Below are 19,332 nucleotides of genomic sequence, written 5' to 3'. Positions count from 1 at the left end.
GTGGTTTGGCTCGAAGCCCCGCCTCTTCCCGCCCTCGCCCAATCCTGCCCCTCCTCTGCCGTGATAAGCCCCGCCCCGCCTCCGCGCGCCACTCTCCGCTGTCGGGCGATGTGTGCCGCCCGCGCGCTCCTCCGGCCGCGCGGGGGGCGGAGGGGGAAGGGGCGGTGCTGAGTGGCGCCGGGGCGGTTTCCGCCGTCTCTTCCCCTCTGACTCGGAACACCTCTCCGGCTGCGCCCTCCCTGCCCGGCCCCATCTCTCAGCTCACACCGCAGGCGGGGACGGCGGCGGGGCAGAGGCAGGCGGGATCCGTGCCGAGAGGTGGGGGCTCGCCGCCGATTCTGGTGGCCGGACATCAGACGCCTGAGCCGTCGCCGCCTCTTGCCGCTGAGTGTGGAGCCTCCCTCCCCAGTGCACTGCGGAGCCGGGTCTCTTCAGCCCCCGGCAGCGGCGGCGGCGGCTCCTCCTGCTTCCCGCAGCCGGGAGGTAACTGTCACCCGCCGCGTTGCCACGGCGCGTCGAGCGTCGTGGCCGCAGCAGCCCCGTCGGCCAAGGCCAGCGCCTTTTCCACCGTCCCACTTTCCCCCTGTAGCCCGTGGGGGCAGCGCCCCGCTTCGTGCAGAGGAGGGGGAAGGACCGCGGCGGCGGCTCGGGATGCGAGTGGCCCTGGGTAGGCGCCCCGACCCGGGTCCTTCGCGGGGGCAGGGCGAGCGCGCGGGGCGCGCGGCTGGCGGTTGCAGGTAGGGCGACGGTTGGCGGGGCTCGTGGGCACGGCGGGCCCATCCCGTGCCCTGAGGCGGCTGCGGGGTGCTGCCGTGCCGGGTGGGAGCCGGGCTGGGGGGCGGGTGTGCGTTAGGCGTGAGGGTGGGAGCGGCAGGCATCTGTCCTGACCCGCCCGCCCCGGGGGTGGCGCGTGTGGGGGCTCCGCGCTGTGCTGCTCCGACCGGGATCCAGGAGGGAGCCGGGCGCCTGCCTTCACCGCCGGGGAGGTGACGCTTGGCGAAACGGACTGCAAGCCCGCGTGAGAGTCTGTGCCGGTTGCTGCGGAGCGAGGCGGTGCTGGGAGCGCGGGGCGCTTCCTTCGCGCCCCCGGGGGACGGCGGGCAGTGGAAGGCCGCTCACTTTCCTGCCGTTTCTCTCTGTGGCAAAAGCCACTGCTCTGAAACCTTTAACCACACTCTTGTTTCTGGAGGAGTGTGGCTACCTGCTTGTTTCCTTTCCTGACTGATCGATTATTTCAATGCTGTTGGTGACAGTTAGTCTAACCACGAGTTAAGCTGTTTTTGTAGTGGATAAGTTTGTTTTCCTGCTCTGTAAAAGTAGGTTGCTGGAGTACATTGTACGGGTTTGGTTAGCAGATAGTGGAGGCAAGGTGAGCTGGCACTGCTGCTTTTCTTAACAGTAGTTTACAAATGCACACTGTGAATCTTCACAGAATCTTCTTCTTGTGGTTTTAAGATTGATTAATTAAAATCTTGAAGAGCAATCGTCTAGGTGATTTGCTGTGAAACTATTACAAAGCTTATTTTTAGGGGTTTTCCTGTTGACTTTGCAGGCAAGCCCTTAAATGGTATTAAAGTGATGTGCCGCATGTAAAAGCAGTTAAACATAATAAAAGATCCTTTTGTAATGCATTTTATGTATAAGGTGTTTTGTAACTAAATATATACTTAAAATTGCGCATTCATAGTTGTTAGGATTTACTTTAAATGTGATTGTTTCCATGTTTCAGTTTTTTAAAAAACAGATGAACTGTAATAAAAGTAAAGATACATAATGTCCTATAAGTGCAGTTTTTACTAGAATGAATAAGAAAAAATTCCTTAAATGCTGGTAATATGGTGATTTGATGTAGGTGAAAATTTGGGCTTTATTAACTTCAGAGTGTTCTAATAGTACATAGTGTTTTTCAGTCATAAAAATATTTGGACTGGAATGAATGAGTATGCAAAAATATTTCTTATTGTGCCTGTTCCTAAACATGATTGCAAGTGAAGCACACTTAAGTGTATTAAGTTTTGCCACCTGGATTATGACTGCTGTAGTGATAAAGAAATGTAATGATAAATGCACTGTAAATTTGCCCCTTTTCTGGATGCTAGTGTATCCTAGTGGATGGCATTTTGTCCTGAGTCAGGTTGGGGTGTTATAATCCAAGATGAGAGTGGTGTAGTTTTTCAAGAAGAAAAGATGAGAGATTTCTGTTAACTAAACTTAGAGATGTGTTCTATAGACCCAGCATCCTCCTTTTCTGTTAGCGTGGGTTTTTTTTGAATGGAGAAATTTCATTAAGTGAAACAATATTTACACTGGAGATAAGTTGTGTTGGTCTGAAATACAGAAGTAACCTGGCAAACAGGTAGACAAACTCTTCAGTGGAGAATCACTTTCAGCTGATGAAACAGCTCTTCTGTCTTGCTGCTGTACTTTCGAATCAAGTGGATGTGTTTGCTAATAAAATGTAAATGAATTTCAGAATTTTGAATACCAATTTTGATACTGCAGTACTTTGCTTTTTCAGTAGCTTTTTCTGCGTGATCAGGTTAAAGATATGCAAGGGCAGTTAGGAGATTCAACCTGCTTCATTTTAATACCCTTTCTGCAGTTCTTTTTTCCTTATAAAAGTCATTTAACTGTAGAGAGATTCTGTCATCTAATTTATTTATGTGCAGTTAACAAGACTGATATGACTTGCGGTAACATTTCACTGTTTAAAAGTCTCATAACTTGAAAAAATAAATTGTATTTAGTCTTGTTGATGCAATGTATCAAAACTTAGTGTCCCAACTGTACCTGCAAAATGTCCTATAAAAATAGGGTTGTTTATGCTTCCATAATGACTATGCTAAGTTGTTTAATGGTTAGAAGTATCAGTGCTATATATTTCTAAAATATTTTTGTGTTGGAAAATTGAACACTTGTGAAATTGTGCTTTAATAAAAAAAAAAATCTTAGGAAGTCTCCTGCTGCTCAGGATGAATTTAATTTTGTTAGGACTTAGATTAACAATAGATAAAATATGTGGAATAGGGAAGTGGCAATAGTTGTTACTCTTTACAAGCACCTTGTAATTACAAAAGTAACATGCTAAAGGACAGGATCATGATCAGCAGTACTAACTTTGTCTAGTGTTTATCAGTGAAGTCATACCAGCTACACAGTTTTTTTCAGTCTGTTGTAAACAAAACATACCTAGTTCTTATACATTAACTTTGTTTTTATTTGTAACTGTTTTTTTGAAAATGCATACCAAGATGATAATTCAGTTAAAGGCAGACACAAACCATGGGAAGAACAAAGTTGTTATAAAGGATTTTTGAGTGCTGTTTCACAGTTTGAGCTCACCAAGCCAGCTGGAAACTTAACACTGCAAGAAATTTTTAGTCAATCTTATGTGCCTCTTGGTTGAGCAACAGAGCTGATCCTGTGTTAGCGGAAGAGTGGGACAATGCTCTTCAACGGCAGAGTGTGCTTAGATGATCTTAAACTTATCACGAAGCATGGGGGTGGTTTAGTGATGAAAATGGGAGTCTAACATGGTGGTCCCAAGGAGCAACTAACATACCCTGGAAGAGCAGGCAACAGCGAAAGAACTGTGCGCTCTCACCTTTTGTGCCTTCTGAAGGGTTTTGAGGCTTATATATTTTTTCCCCCAATCTACTAAAAGGTGAAAAGCTAGTATTTAGCTAATTGTCTCATACTTAATTTGTGGAGGTCTTAATTTGGAGATTTTCTGGCTATAGAGGCATTTTAATGCTTCAGTGCTGGTGCAGAACCAATGCAAGTGAAATCAAGTGTGCTGCTGATGGGCTTGTTTTTCTGAGCTTCCTTCTGAGTAGCCACCTAGACATTGTTACCTGGGTTTAGGAATTTGCAGTCCACAGCTGAAATAATTTGATGAAGGAAAAGGTGTGTGTTTATTTAAGCTAAACAGTTGCATAAATAGAAGCAGAGTAGTAAGAAGGTTGTCAAAAGCTAGGCTGATGATTACAGTGGGAGCTAGTCGTAGAAACATCTGTCCCTCTCTGTGACCTTAGATAAGCTACTTATCATTTAAAAAGTCTACTCTTCTGCATGGTGAGAATATCAGTCTGTGCTGTAGGATTGTTTTGGATTTTGACGTGTCTATTTCAGTAGTTTTAAAGTAAGTTCCTTTAATAAATAGTAAAATACTTAACTCTGTATTCAAAAAATATAGAACAACATCTTTTGGTCAGGTTTATCTCACCTCTGATGTATTTAGTTCTAGTCTGCGATAGAGGATATGTTCATTACCTTAAATGTTTGAATAGGAGGCTTCTTTCTAAGAAAAGGTCTAGAGAATATTTGTAAACATACGTAACACCTTTAGTATGTCAAATGTGTTTAGCAGTGCATTCTCCTAGGATGTTGATTGAGCTGTGTTTTTTATCTCAGCTATTGCATTAAAGAACTTTTATTTGAACACATTTCACTAGTTATTCCTTATCTGCTGCTCTCACTCACTGATTTTATCTGGTGTTTTTGAAGGATATCTACATATAAAAAACTCTATATACATTTCATGAAAGCTTTTTAATACAGGATAGAAATATCTACTTTTGCCTGTTCGAAGAGGATCATTTTGTACAAAATAAAGTTGTACCTTGTAGGTCTAGGAGGAGGGCAATTTTTTGCTATTAGTATGGCTAATATCAGTGCCTTGTGCAATGGAGTTAGGAGCAGCTTATAAATCAGAGAACTGCTTCTGAAAAAATGTGTACTCAGTGACTGTGGGTCACTGAACTCCATGACAGACACTCAAGTAAGGTATTTAAATACTGTAACTGTGGGTTGGTTACTTAATCTGACTCTGTGTAGAACATCACTAACCTAATACAACAGCTTTCCCTTTCCCCTTCATTCTTCCTTTCAGCTTACTAGCTTGTTTAATTTCTAAGATACAAATACTTTTTCATAGCTGTTTGTTGTACTTAAATATAATCTGTTAGTGATTTTAATGTCATTTTTCCCCAGATGGATTTTTCACCAAATTACATGGCTATAACTGTATGGCAAGCTGTACTCTCCATCAATCACAAGTTTAAGTTCCATTATCTTCAAATATTAAGGCAGTGAGAATGTGGAGTGTAACAACAGAAGATAATTAGTAGTATAAAAATCCTGAGGTGTTCTCTGACAAGGAGGACCTAGATTCCTTGATAAAGTATGTGGTTTGTCCACTTTACTGCATGTTTATTCTCTGAGTAATTCTTGAGATGCTGTTTTGGTGGTCTTTAGTAAACTATGTACAATAACAGCTGAATCATTTTAAGCAAAAGCAGTCATAGTTAACAGCAGTGTTCAGGTGGCAGTTAGCGTATGGAGTTCATTGAGGGCAAGTGTGCTGTCTTTAAAATCGGCCTTAAACCTACTGTGAAACACCAGTCTTTGAAATTACACAAGATGGTTTATGTGATTTAATGTCTGGCTGCCGCCAAGTGAGAAAGTCCTGATCCCTACTACCCAGACTTTCCTCCCCTGCCTCATTCCTGGCTGTACAGTTTTGTACCCCCTCTCTTGCTCTGTATTTGTCTCTTGTATCTTCCACTAAGTTGATTTGGCTGCTGGTTAGTAGCAAGTTATTGGTGAGTGTATGAACTTTCTGCTAGGGCAGTGAGTTTAATAAGGGGTTTGAGTGCTGAGGCCAAGTGTGTAAGCAGCAGGAGCAGCAGGCACCTGTAGCAGGAGAGGAGAGCTTTCCCCTTCTGTCTGTGTTGAGCCATTATACTGTCCCATGACATTTTTTCAAAGTGATTTCAGACTTAGATTGGCTGTCTTGCAACCTTAAAACTGTTTTGTTGGTTCAGTTTGTGTTTGGGCTCAGGAAGCTGGTTACATAGTAAATGTTTGTCTGTTACCTTTGAATGACTGCATGGACTAGATTTTTGTAGGAAAAAAAAGTGCTGAGCTTTGGAAGTAGGAGCTTCTGTGGCAGATCAGCTTTGCTGGAATGTGTAAATTAGTCCAGAGTATGACACCTTTGCAGTGCAGAAACAAGTACTATTTTAAAATTGTATTGTTATATGGAAAATCTCTCAAGTACCTTTCTGTGTTTAAGGCGCTAAATGTTTTCCTTTTTAGGACTTTATATTTGGACTTAAATGAAGCAGTTTGAATTTCTATATAGAAAGGTATGAATGGCATTGCATGTATCAACAGCTTAATGTGATATAAAGCAACTTTAAAAATATTGTTTTGCTTAAGAGGAATTCCACCAGCTTACAATTGTGATAGTTATTTTTGTATATCGATATTGTCTGTGTCAGTTTACATGTTGATGGTGTCTGTAAATGCAGAAATCTTTAACAAAAATTCTGCACTATGTGGAGATAGCAGTAAGGGATGTGATTGCAGTTAGGGTCATGGGAGACATGCTCTGCTTAAAACTTGACTGCTATTTTCTTTCTTGTGACTTACAAACAGTGACTTTTGAAAGCAAAGAAGCCCAGTGTAAAACATTCCTCCTTTCCTTTTCTAGGCAAATTTGCCTCAAACAGTTGCAACTCATTCATTTCCTACATTATTCTAGGAGCAGATTGCTCCATGTATCAAGTTTAGAAAGTTCCACTTTTTGCTTTTGTTTAATGTTTTCTGTCAACAGGCTGAGATCTGTCTAACTCTGAAAAGATGAAGGATGAAGCTTGGATTTATAGTGAGCAGAGGAAAGATTTTCATCAACAGACAACAGGAAGATGATGTCTAAATTACTCTAAAGCTTTACCAAAGAGATAAATGTCTTTGCATACCAGAAGTGCCCTTTTGATGTTTGTTGTTAACTTACTGGCTTTGAGCTCTAAAATCTGTTAAATGTACTTAGAATTTTATTACAAAAATGTTACCCTCTTTTTTTAAAGAAATGAGGTGTATCTGATCTGCAGTTCTCTTGTCTGTTGCCTATATAAGTGTTGGAACTTCCCGGACAGTTTTAACCAAGTTTAAACTTCTGTATCTCCATCAAGATACTATGCTCCTACAAGCTTTATAAAAATCAGTATGGTATTTAGATTGAGATCTATACCTTATTCACAGTCAGGAAAAGGCAGGGAGAATGTTTTCTGTTCTGTGTGGTAGTAGCTTGACAGCTATTCAACTTGCAACTTGGTAAACTTGCTAAACTTGCCAGTTGGTAAACTGGATAAACAGCAACACATGCTGTCATTTGGCCTGTTAGCTGAGTGAAAAAGGAAGGTAATAGTTTTATTGTGTGAATAAACTGGATGCTTTCAGAAAAGATAGCTCAAAGTGTTAGAGGGAGGTCTGGAACTATTGTGGAAACATGGAGGCTCTTACCAAGCAACTGAGGTTATTGCAGGGCAGCTGTGTGGGTATAGAACCCTAATCTGTAGATTAAAAAAGCTTTGCTAATATTGTTGCCTTTGGGGAGCAACCTGATGATTAGTCTGAATCTTCCTTAATCTCTTAAGTAGGAAATTAGAAGCTTAGTATCTTAATGTAGGCGCTATGTAGTAAAGTTGTATTTTTGTGTATTAGAATTTTGGTTTAAGTAAAAATCAGTGGAGGTGGTTAAGTTCACATTAGATCCTTGGCGAAACTGACTTCAGTAGAATGCTGGTTATTTAATTCTCAGAGCTTTTCATTTATGCTAGATCACTTCGTGTTCAACATTAGTTTTGTATAGAAACATTTGGGAGACCTGTGTTACAAAGCTTGCTCAGTTTGGTAAAAGGCCATGGGCTTAAGTATGTTTTACATGAAATCTTTAATTTGTTATTAGTTATCTTAATTGTGGCTTAATATCTTAAAAAATTAGTGTCACTAAGCATCTTATGTGTTTAATGTGCAAGTAGCTAAGCGTGTGATTCTGGTTTGGTGTTTGAGGTTTCTTTTGTATCTATTGCATGCTTTTTTTGTATTAAACTTAAGCAAGAAGAAAACATTTTCGACAAGCCTTTTTGAGAATATGCTGTAGCTGTGTTTTAATAAAGATATTTTAAGTAGACATTGTGAGAGCTATGCATGTGAAGGAAGAGCTGCAACTATATGTGGTAATAGTGTGTGACAGAGCTCATTGCTGTAGGAGATCTGTCTAATTGAGATTTAGAGATTATTACAATAGCAGTATCATATGATTTCCATGTTTGCTTACTGCTGTCAGAACACCTGGATAGATTCCTAGTTGCAAAACTTATGAAGGAGACATTTTCCTGAGACGTAGTTTATCACTTGTACTGTGTTATTCCTTTTATATACGGAGTTGGCAGGAACTTGTATGGTTAACATCTGTTATAAGGTTGTACTTTCAGTGGCAAAAACATTGTCAAATTAAGTCTGAAGCTTTTCGTACTAGTTTCTGCCTCAGAATTAAAAATAGTATTAGATCAGATTAAACTGTTTGGTTAAATTCTAAAATAGGCTTAGAAAGTGTATTCTACAAATGGGGGGGGGGGGAGGAACAAAACTCTCAACTTCTTATTGGTTCTAGTGCTGTTAAATTAAATCATGAACTAGAAGTTTAATGGGGTGGCCTGTCATCCTCTCCACTGCTGTTTAACCAAATTTTGTTGAGTTCTAAGGCTTTGAGAAACACCATTTATAAATATCCAACAGAGCTGACAGTTTGGAAGAAGTTCTACAAAAATTCTCTTCTAATCATGTCCAAGTCTAGGCTGCATGAGTGGAGCAAAACTTTTCTGGAACCTGCTCCAGGTGGTAGTGAAAGACCAGTGTGATGCTGGGCACTGAACTTAGCACAAAGTGACTTTCCAGCTTATAATTTCAGTGTTTCCTTTCCTGCTGCCCAAGAAAAGGAGGAAATACATGACTTGGGCAGTGAACAAGTGAATAGGCCTGTGACTAGCAGTGTTGTCAAAGCTGGAGGGATCCAGGAGTATTTCCTACCTCCCAAATCCAAGTGAACATAACCATACTGGACTTGTATGACAGAGCGTACCTTGGGCTGAAGTTCAGTACAGTCATAGTTGGCCTGAAATAGGAGAGTAGGAAAAAACCTGAATGATTCAGGAATGGTTGAGGGCACAGATTGGTTATGGAAGTAAGATCAAAATGAAGAAAGGCAGAGGTACTAAAACATACTCTCAGTAGTTCTGTGTTGTCAAAGCCTGTGAAACTTGCTAGGACCATATCTCTAGGGGTATTCGAGAAGAATAGTGTTCAGTAGAGAACATAAAGAATGATGTTAAATACAACAGGTGAAAGATGACTGTCTTATGGGATCAAATCATGATCTGTCAGGCAGCAGTATGTGACACATTATTTTCCAGGCTTGTTTTTCCCGAGTTTAGCACAGTAGTGAATGTCTGATGTGACTGCAGTTGCAAGCTGAAAATGCTGGTGTTAAAGTTGGTTGAGTTTGGTCCCCCGTAAATTCTTGTGGTAGAATACAGCTATGTAATTAGAGGTGGGTGAGGGGAAATTAGTTCCACTCAGTGAATTAAACAGATGTATAATAGGTATATACTGTACATTTGGTGAAGTGCTATTCATAATCAGTGCTTTTTGTCTAGCATTTGTGGAATGCTAAAGCACACTATTTACTTTATCCTATCCAAATTGTAACCTGAAAATAGAGTTATTAGTGTGTTTTGGGCTTTTAGGGAATGTTTTTCCTTGTAGTGCTGGAGTGCTTCACAGTCATGCTTAATTTTATCTTCGTATACAGCCAGGATATTAGATGAAATGTGGTAATGTCATCCTTATGTTGTTTTCTAACTTTCAGATATGTGTTCCACTTTAAGTTAAAGATATGTTAAATAAGCTGTAGTCTCTAAACATTTCAGTTCTAAGAGTGAAATGCTGGTAGTGCAATGATGTAAAAAATTGAAGCATTCATTATGTAGCATCAGCAAACTCAGCATTAGCTTTGTGGCAGCTGTGGACATGTAGCCCATTTAAGTGAGAGAAGGAAGTTAGAAAAGTGAGAAAAGTTACTGGAGTGCTGCTCAACTATCAGTTACCCTCCTTTCTCTGCTCTCTAGCAAATAAGCTTTTGCTGTCCCTATTAGATCCTTTTTCATCATCTTGTATGCTGCTTCTCTCCTTTCTGAAAACTGACTTTGCACATTTCCTTTAAAATGGTGATTACGTGAAGAGGCTTGATCTTGCAAGCAGGATGCATGCACAAAACTTTTAAGCAAGCAAATGCATCCACCTACATGGAATCATAAAATGAAGCTGGTGAGATTTTTGTGGTGAAAGCCTGTAATGAAGTGTGATTTGTGGATTAGGGCCAAACTTTTCTTCTAGGTCAGTGAGAAAATATAGATGTTTATACACTGACCAGAAAATAGATATCTGCAGTTGATATTCATTTTAAGTTTACAGAGATGAAGAGATTGCTTGAGGATCTTAACTTGTATGTAATTAGGCCATTCTGTCATACTTTTGGGAAAAGTTATGTTGAGTTAGGGTCCTGAGTATCATACATGTCTTCTGATGTGACAAAATTTTGACCAGAATTGACAACTGGATGGCAGGAGAAGTCTGCATTATTGTTGGTTAGATAGTCTTTCAGATGACAAAATTAAATGTACAGGTCAGATACTAAAGTTTGAATGTTTGCAGCCTTCAGATTTCTTTAACTGTGACTTTAGAGCTTGATACAAGAAAAATTGTAGCTTAACTAGAATGGACTTTTAAAACTAGTTTGAATGCAAACTGTATGCAAAGTGTATTTTTGGCTGGTTTTTGACTAAGCGGCTTACTGTATTTGGTTAAATGTGTCAGATATGCAAATTGATATGCAACAAGATTTTAATTAGAAGCATCAAATCTGTTTTTCTGCTACATTTTGAATATTAAAGGAGGATTTTACATGGTAATGTATTTTGCTGATGAACTTTAAGTGTGGATTTGAAAGCTCATACTAGAACTTTGAACTAATTGTTTGGCAGTTGATACTGGAAAAAGGAAACAGTTTTGGAATTTATATTTTGGCAGATATACATCTAGACAGGAAAACATAATTTTTTTGAACTTGGCTGACTAAATTTTTATTCATGAGAAAGTCGCTCTGAGTTACCTAGAGTCTTCAATGAGGCAGCTTCTGTGAGTGAAGCTTGTCAGTATGTGTTTGTGAACTAAGACTCTGTAGACTTGCTTTCAGTTAACAAAAAACATCCTGCTTAATGTCGAGGTACAATCTTATAAATGGGGATAAGTGAACAAATATATATTTTTTAATTTGGCAGTATCAGGAATGTTGATTACCTCATATTTGCATGTCAAAATATGTAATTCTGTTTCTTTTGTATTTATGCTGCTGGGTACTTTGCAAAACTGTTCTGTTAATCAAGAGTGGTGTGATAGCACAGAAGGTAGAAGTAGAAAAGACTGGATGCTACCTAAACAGTGTAGTTGTTTCAGATAGTCATAAAGTCAACAGAATAATCTGTGAAAAACTTAAAAGATTTGAAGTAAAAATGCCGGAAATAGTAATGGAAAAGATACTTGAGATGCAAACATCGTAGTGTTGGAATTGCTGATAATGCAAACAAAATTAAGAGCACTTATGATCTGGTAGTTGCCTCAGACTAAGTGGTGGGAAAAACCACAAATAAATATGAAAGTGCTTTGAGGCCATGTGCTTTGAGAAACAAATTGCACAGCTGAGTTCCTGCATACTCTGCTATAAGTGGATTTAACTGATTATGTTTGAAATTAGAGTATTATATTTCCTTTCCTAAATAGGTGCTTGTATCTTGTACTTCTGCAACTTGAAGTGTTGGATCTGCATGTCATCAAAAAGTTGTAGCTGATTTTCTAGTTTTCCCTCCTTGCTGATGAAACTCCAGGAAGAATTTCCAACTCAGTAGTATATTGCATACTTTTTCTTTGTGAAATAAATGTAGTGAATACACTTTTAAAGTAAGGTATGATGTCCAGGCTTTGTTCAGTATTCCTAAAGACAGAAGCTGGCTGGAAAAGACGGTCAGTAGTGGGTTTTGGTGGTGTGTATGTGGATGCTTGCTGAAGATCTGATTCAGGTGCATCCTTGCTTCTTGTGTTCCATGTTTCTCATTCATGTAGTAGTTCACTTTTCCCTAAAGGACTTATGCTAACTTGAAAATGTTCATTGCTATTTCTTGGATGCATTCAAATCTGCTGCAAAATATGTTTTGGGGGGAATAGTGTTGCTCCAGAGGATTTCCATGTTTCACTTAGAATGCTTACAAGGTGGTAGTCTTCCTGACTGAAATCAGAATGATATAATGATATGACTGAAATTTCCTCAGATGAATCAACTAACATCTAAAAACATGATGAATCTTGAAGTGTGCTAAAATGATAGAAATAGTCAGTACCAAGCTGTATTTTCTTTTTATCTTAAGAGAAAGGAAAAAAAGAAAAAATTAGACTGCTTTAGACTTAAAAAAAAATTTTTTTTGTCTGTCAAGTGGATGAAATCGATATGAACAAAAAAGAATAGAGTTACAAGTGGATAAGTTCTCTTATTGTTGATATTAATTTAGCCAATGCCTTCCAAAAAATGTAAAATGTAATAAAGTAATGAGCAACTTAGGTACAGATTATTGACAGCCAGGAAGAGGAAACATCATAAATTTGTTTGAAAATGAATTTTGCTTTACAAAATAAAAAATACTTTTAATATTTATTCAAAGACTGAGTCATGCTTGTAGGTATTTTGATGAGATCAGAAAATTGAAGTTGAATTCAGTCTCTGCCAGGCAAAAGGTATACTAGGAAATAGTGAGATTTGCTGAATTGTTGGAGAACATGTCTTTTTATGTAGCATCTGTGGAAGTTCTGTGTATGTTCTGAATGTTTCAGAGCTCTCACTTTATCTTTCAACTGATGATAATGTGCTTACTTTTTTAACTTCTGCAATGTGGTAAATCATGAAATATTCTTGATCAAACATATCTAATCGGATTTTGACCTGTTAAGTTATGGAGTTAACTTTTTTGCATTTGACTTTATTATGGAGTTCTTACATGAAAGTGTCTTTTCCAGCTCAGAAGTTCAAGCTAAAAACCATCCAAGTATTATGGTACTGACACTAGAAGCATCTGTTTAAAAAATAAACCTATAGATACATGTATTTGTAATATCAAGCTGTTGTAATATCAACTCTACTGTTTTTTTGGTCATATGAAGATCGTGTGAAGGTTTGCATTTCTTTCACCGAAATAAATTGAAAATAATGAAGTTACTCAACAGTTGATTTTTCTTTTTTCATTTAAAGTAAATGAATCTTACTAAATACCATCTAAATTTAGAGCTGATTGATATTCCATCACAAAAGCTTTTGGAGGCTAGAAACTGCTGAAGATAAGTCTGCTGTTGTAAATTTTCAGTGGTCTTCAATTCTGAAGCTTTTTGCCATGTGTTTGAAATTTCACTGTTGTCCTACTGCGTGGAGATGTTACAAAAATGAATGAAAATGGTGCAGTTGTCTTAGAGCTAACCTAGAAAGAATAGTCTGTACCTTCAGTGAGGCATGCAACAATACTTTAAATAGTTGATTAGATCTTTCAATTGTGTACTGATGACCTAGCAAGGAAGCTGTCAAAATCTAAGCTTGATTTCAGAATTGTGAAATAAATTAGTCTTTCTACTGTAAAATGCTTTTAAGGAGTTTTGCTGAATAAAAACAGTTCTATCAGTATACCTGTGTGGTTCACATCTATTTGTAACACTTGATGTTGAATGTTGAAAATTGAATAGGACTGTTCTTTGTCTGAAACGAGGATTACTTATTAGGTGAATTATTCCATAAGTGCTATGTATAATGCTAGAGGAAGGCTCCTGGAAATCTGAGAAAGAGGCAGTGGAAACTTCCTCTGCAAACTTTTGGAAGGTGTGAAGAGAAGTTCTGCTGCTGGGTTATTAAAGTGCCAGAAACACAGGACCCTGGGGCTGGAGGCCTGTGAACCAAGAAGCTTGAGGAACCAGGAAAACTGAAAACATGTGTTGTATGAAAACAGTTGGAACTTGGGTAAATTTAAGTACTTTATGTTCAACCAGGGGGTGTTTTATACCATGTTACTTCTTGTTTCATGGCCTGTGCTGCTGTATACTTCTTGTAAAATTAGAGAAAAATAGTAGTATACCAGGACTAATATGGGATCTTGTAGCTAAACCGTGTATGGTAATGCATATGGTACCTGAGGGAGCAGTTAAGATTGCATGTTTCATTTAACTTGGTCACTTCCTGATTCTGGCATGTTTTATTTAGCAGCTTCAATCCTCTCTTAAAAGGTTTATTTAATAGTAGGTCTGAAACACTAACAAGGAATAAACTAGCTAATAAGTTTTTATCTTAAAGGTGACTTGCACATTTGAAAGTGAACATTGCTATGGCATGCGCCCCAAAACATGTAAACTTGCATGCTATTATAGTGGTACTGCTGCAGGCTCAGCCACCTGAGATGTGTCTGAATGAAGGTGCTTAAATGAGTTAGTCTTCGAATGCCCTCTTATATAGGATCTTTTTAAAACTTTTTATTATTGTTAAGTAGAGTCTGTTATGTGGTATATAATGTCTAGAAGTGTTAACTGAAACACTTTTAACTAACACTTAAAGATGTGTAGATACAATTCATCTCTGATCTAGAAATATCTAAAATGTCTTCTAGATGTAGCCTTTACTGGTGTGTCATTCCCTGTATTAGAATTTGAATTTTAGCAGTTTGCTAATAGTCTGGCAGTAATTAGACTCTGCTGAAACTGACTTTGAATAGCATGTTCTTATGTCCTGTTGAGTGAGACTCTGCATGAAATTAAGTTTTCACATGATGATAAAACTTCATGGTGTTTTAAAATTGTCAGCCCATCTGTCTATCAAGTGAATGTGGGATTTTTCACCAGTAAATGTGAAAGAAACTGAGTGGGTATGTATGATCTTTGGTCATGGTGTTACCTAAAGAATTGACACTTGTCTCCAAGATGCTTGAAGGGGAAATTTGATACAAATGTGGTTATATAGTTGAAAAAGATACAAGCAAACTTTATGGTCTTGTGTGATTATCCTTTTTGCTCATAGCTGATGTTGCAATACTCTTAGATTATGAATACTGAATCTAGGAGAAAAAGATCAAGAGGATTTAAAAGAAAATTTCTCTAATGAAGATTAAGGAAAAGATGATTTTACTTCACAGCAGTATATTTGCATATTAAAATAATACATGTTCTGTCTGGGTGGTATATGAACTTGGAACAAGAGCAGCAAAGCTGCTGATTATACTGGTCGTATAGTGGAGCAGAATGGAGGACATTAGCCTGAATATTTTTCAACTCAGTGGTTTATGCACTCTGTATATAATATTGCAGTGCTTTTCTTAAGTGTATTTTCTTTAAATATTTTTTCTTTGTACTCACAAGCATAAATGATCAGGTCATCCAAAAATTACCACCTGCTTGTTGGGGAGTGGGGGGGATGGGGAGTGGGGAGTGGATGGGGAATACTTGAGTTTTCTTACAGTAAGGATGAATTTGGAACTGAGACTTGCTCACTTAGTTTCTCTGTTTCTAATTCTTAGGATAAAAAGTTTTCAGTGTTAAATTCTTTCAAATTATACAGCTGTGCAACATGGATTTAAGTACAAAATTTAACTTATGAATATGCCGTTGAATTGCAAGATCACTTTTGCTTACACATCTGTAGTTCCATCACAATTTACAGAGTTACTCTGTAGATTTATTTAGAGTGCAAAACAAGCATTTCAAATAAGCTGAATTTTGAGTTGAATCTCCTTTTGTCTTAACTAAGCAAGCTTTAGGTGCAAATCATCAATGTGCAAAACGTGATTCAGTAGAGTAAAAATGCCCTTGCAAGCAATACAGGGGTCTGTCATCCTCAAATATCACAAAATGCTCATCTAACCTTTGGAAGAGGACTTTATGGAATGGTTCATGTAGTTCTTACCTTGGCTTTAGTGAGCAAGCATGTAAACACCTATTGTACTGTAGAAAGAACACTACTGAAGTTGTAAGGTCAAGTATCTAAAAGTTTGGAAATGATAATGCATGTAGGTAAACTATGGCATGGTAACTTCATGCAGTGGAGCACTGAGCAAACCCTCCTGAGCTGGGAGTAACTACTGTAGTTCCAGAAGCAGAAGTGGTATAGAGCAGTGTTGGGGAATCCAGGCTTTTGAGTTGCCTTTGGATTCATACTTCAGCTGAGATAAAACCAGTACTGGCAAAAGTAGTTCGTTCTCTGTGTACCTAGTAAACGCTGTGTCTTCATATGATTATTCATTACAAACTGGGGTTGTGTTTCAGGTTGATGTTACTGTAGTCTTGTGGATAAGTTGGTATTGTGTTAATTTGACTGTATGGTCTAGATCTAACTAGTGTACTGACAGGGACCAGTAGCCTGGCTGTCTTGTCATCACTAATTTTTCACTTGTCTAAAATTGAATCCTAGATCACTTTTCTTCTGCAAGTGTTTGGTTTATCAGTGGGCTTTCTGTCAGATGAAACATGTAACTAGCTATCATCTTCACTTTCTCTTGCATTCTTTACCACTCCTTTTCCTGCTTTTGAGGCAGTCTCTCTACAGTGCTTGGGAATATCTGTCAAATTCCATCAAATAAAACCTCTTTTAGCTAATGGCAGTTCCTGCATCGTAACTGCTTCTGTCCTGGTCTTCTAGTTTCATTTCACTGTTTATCCTCAATCTATATGAACTGAAGATCTAATTTCTAATTAAGATCTGATTTCTTTTCGTACTGTCTAATAGCATTCTGACTTTTTTCTTAACTTTCTTTGCCTTCTCTTCCTCTTTGTACTTCTCCTTAAGTAGTCATTTCAATTCTATGACATTGCTTTGTTAACTTGGCTTTTATTGTGTTTGCCCTTCTACTGTTTCTTAATCTTTTTTGAGCACATCCTACCTATATTCCCTGCTCTCTGGCTGAAACTTATTAGTCAAGTTATTTATGCCTTATGTTTTTTATAAACAGATTGCTTGTGAGAATAATGAAAATGGAACAGAAAAGCAAACTGAGAATTGGAAGAGGAGGGTGCACTGTATGGACAGAGTACATGTAAAGAGAATGTAGACCATTTAACTTAATGTAGCAAGAAAAGGAGTGTACAGTTAACTTAGAGCACTTACACTGTCTATGTTTTTCCTTGCCTTAGTTGATACGCACTTTTGTATGGTGTCTGACTTCTGAGTCTTAAATTATCTGGAGTCTTTGAACAAATTAATCAGCTGGCTCCTATTTAACGTTGTAAGAAAACTAATGCTATTAAACCTTAATATGTACTTGCATTCTGTATCGGAAGTATTAGAGTGCCGAAGTTGATTGCAAATGCTACATATGTTTCTCTTTGCCTTCTAGTGCTTTCCCCTAAAATGTGAGCATTATGGTGAAGAAAAGAGATTGCTGTGAGCAGTATAACTCTTTCATAGGTAAGTGTAATGAAAAAACCCCCAACCAAACAAAAGCGTGAATGCCTTTTATGTTTCTAAGACAAGTATTTCATAATGTTATACAGCAACTTGTGTGCAGTACAGTTATAAATGCTCTGTTTATGTCAAATTATGTGCAGATTATTTTATTAGGATATGGTATAAGAGAATGCTTGTATCCTGGAGAAACTGATAGGAATGTTTGTCTTCCTTCTGACATGTAATATGTCAGAAATATACAAGGCTTCTCATGTCCCTTTAGCAGGAATCTGACAGAAGGTACTCAGTTTATTTAAAAAGTGTACCTGTAATGTAACTGTAATAGCTGTTGATTCAAAGCAGAAAAGGTAAGTGCATAAATTGCCATATAATAGATTCATCTCTGAAAACTAAAATGTCTGTGTTATGTGTTGTCTTAATGCATTATTTCCATATGTTTCAGTAAAACACTCCGTAAAGCATTACTTAATCATCATGGAAGAGTATTTTAACTTTTTAGGAACACATTCAGTAATGTTTGATCATGATTTACTCTATTTTGTTTCTTTTAGTGGTTTTTCTTGCTTCGTGATTTGCTGTCAAAATGTTAGTACTGTTTACGAAAATGACTATTGGATATATACTCAAGCTTATCTGTATCCTTTGAACACAGCGTAACTTTTTGATTGTATTCTAATTTTTAAGGTGATGTCTGGCTAACATCTTTTTGTCGGTCTGATTTCAGAAGTAATAGTTTCTTAAATTGAAAACTTCATGCTAGGCTATTTGTGCTGGAATTGCTTGCTTCAAAAAAGTTACTCACCAAACACTGAGTGTTTGGAATTTCACAAATTTGAAGGATGTGACTGTTGCTTTTGTAAGACAGACAAGAAATAGAATTAATTTCTAATAAATGCTGAAGTACTAAGTTCACCCCCTTAACTTGGATATCATCCAGAAAATGGGTGGAGGTAGTTGTGACATGAGTAAAGAAACAGGCCACAGTGTGACCTGAGCAGGGAATAAAAACTGCTTATATGCTGTTTGGAAGCTATATGAATACTGAAAAGGACCATTTTAAAGAACTTTCTTGAATTCCTTCAAGTAGGAAACTCCATTGTGCTCCTTACGAAGAAGATGCAAGGAACAGCCCTGGATAAATAGGGTGGCAGAGCCTTATGATGTGTAGCATATTGACAACCCCTTCTCTTACTATTTTGCCTTCCTTTGGTCTTGGTCTTTCTCCTCTTAGTGCCTTTCTAGATGATGCATCACATCAGTTGCAAGGGATTTTTTTCTGAAAACAGCAAAATAAAGTTTTAAGAACTGTGTTTACGAGGAACAGCCTTGCTTGTTGTAGGATATCATTCAAACTTAGATGTAATTTGTGAAAATGTTTTGATTGCTTATTTGGAGAACTTGTATAAATTAAATTCTTTTTGCCTGGTTGAATGGCATACATTTGGGGTGGATGTTTTCATTTTCTATAATTATTATTTATTTTATTATATTTATTTTTGTAGATGCACAAGAAATAGTAAATACTACTTTAAGAATATTTTCTTAGCTGGAGAATCTTGTTTTATGGTACGCTTAGAAGTAAAATCCTAAAACACTAGCTGTCTTGTTTGTTTTAGCTGACACTTCTTGTTGGATAAGTTTTGCCAGGTCCTGGGACAATATATATAGCTGAGACGTGTCTTAAGATATATTGTGCAATTAATATTGGCTGTTCTCTTCCCCCTGTATCTTTATTTGCAGAAGATAACATTGTATAGATATATTTATAAATTGTCTGTTTTTGAAACTAATTATAGCTGTCAGCTACTATAAATTCAGTTGCAGAGTAAAAAGCAAAATTAAATATTGGTAGTAGTTTCTTTGACATGATTCTGTTCTAAATTGGCTATGTTTCAATTTATAAAGTAACCTTTGTATCAAATGCTTACAAAGAATATCTGATTTGATAATTG

General features: G+C 37.8%; 1 protein-coding gene across 9 annotated transcripts in view; it reads left to right on the top strand.

The window, feature by feature from the left end:
• Window positions 1–89: 89 nt before the first annotated feature.
• Window positions 90–19,332, top strand: part of LOC135323437 (casein kinase I) — a 78,727-nt gene continuing 59,484 nt past the window's right edge. For 2 of the 9 annotated variants that reach the window (XM_064500892.1, XM_064500889.1), the window contains exons 1-2: window positions 92–483; window positions 17,310–17,380. The gene's annotated coding sequence lies outside the window, so the exon portion shown is untranslated. The other 7 variants (XM_064500886.1, XM_064500890.1, XM_064500888.1 and 4 more) reach the window with 7 other exon arrangements.

This window comes from Dromaius novaehollandiae, chromosome W (genome assembly GCF_036370855.1).
Source record: "Dromaius novaehollandiae isolate bDroNov1 chromosome W, bDroNov1.hap1, whole genome shotgun sequence".
NCBI classification, from domain to species: domain Eukaryota; kingdom Metazoa; phylum Chordata; class Aves; order Casuariiformes; family Dromaiidae; genus Dromaius; species Dromaius novaehollandiae.
This window is presented reverse-complemented; position numbering and strand designations above follow the sequence as displayed.